Source organism: Frankliniella occidentalis, unplaced genomic scaffold (genome assembly GCF_000697945.3).
Source record: "Frankliniella occidentalis isolate FOCC.00 unplaced genomic scaffold, Focc_3.1 Scaffold210, whole genome shotgun sequence".
In the NCBI taxonomy this organism is placed as follows: domain Eukaryota; kingdom Metazoa; phylum Arthropoda; class Insecta; order Thysanoptera; family Thripidae; genus Frankliniella; species Frankliniella occidentalis.
In genome coordinates, this window is record NW_026267336.1 from 399,261 (window position 1) to 399,877 (window position 617).

Genomic DNA, 617 nt, shown 5'->3' on the forward strand with positions numbered 1-617 from the left:
TTCGCTTTCACCCCCTCAGGGCCCGGCCCTGTGGCCCGGCCAGCTCGACCGCCGCTCCGACCCGACCATTATTCCAAACTGGCGAACTACTACTACAGGGTGGAAGTGAATCCCTGAGCTGCGCTGTGCTGCGCTGGCTGCAGGTCGACCAGCTACAGACCGGAAGCGGCAAGTTCGTACAAAAGCGCATCTCTCTGCACGCCGCGGTGGCATGGGGCAGACGCAGAGAGTACTCCGTTAAGGGCGAAAACCTATAACGGTGAAAAGGAGTCGCGACCGGTAATGAAAATTATATACACTTGCTTATCTCAATAAGCTAAAGTTGATGATGAACTTTTTAGTACAGTCTAGCTCTGGTCTAATTCGGACCAAATATTATTCAAGAAAATTACATTCTCTTCTTGCGAGCGGTATACACACGAATGCAAAGAAGAAGAAGAAGAAGAAGAAGAAGAAGAAGAAGAAGAAGAAGAAGAAGAAGAAGAAGAAGAAGAAGAAGAAGAAGAACTGTGGAAAATAGTCGAACTGTGGAAAATAGTCGGTTTACAGGAAAATTTTCCTTGACGGAAGTTGTAAAATTACAGTTTGGAATCGTTAAATTACATGCAGTACGTATC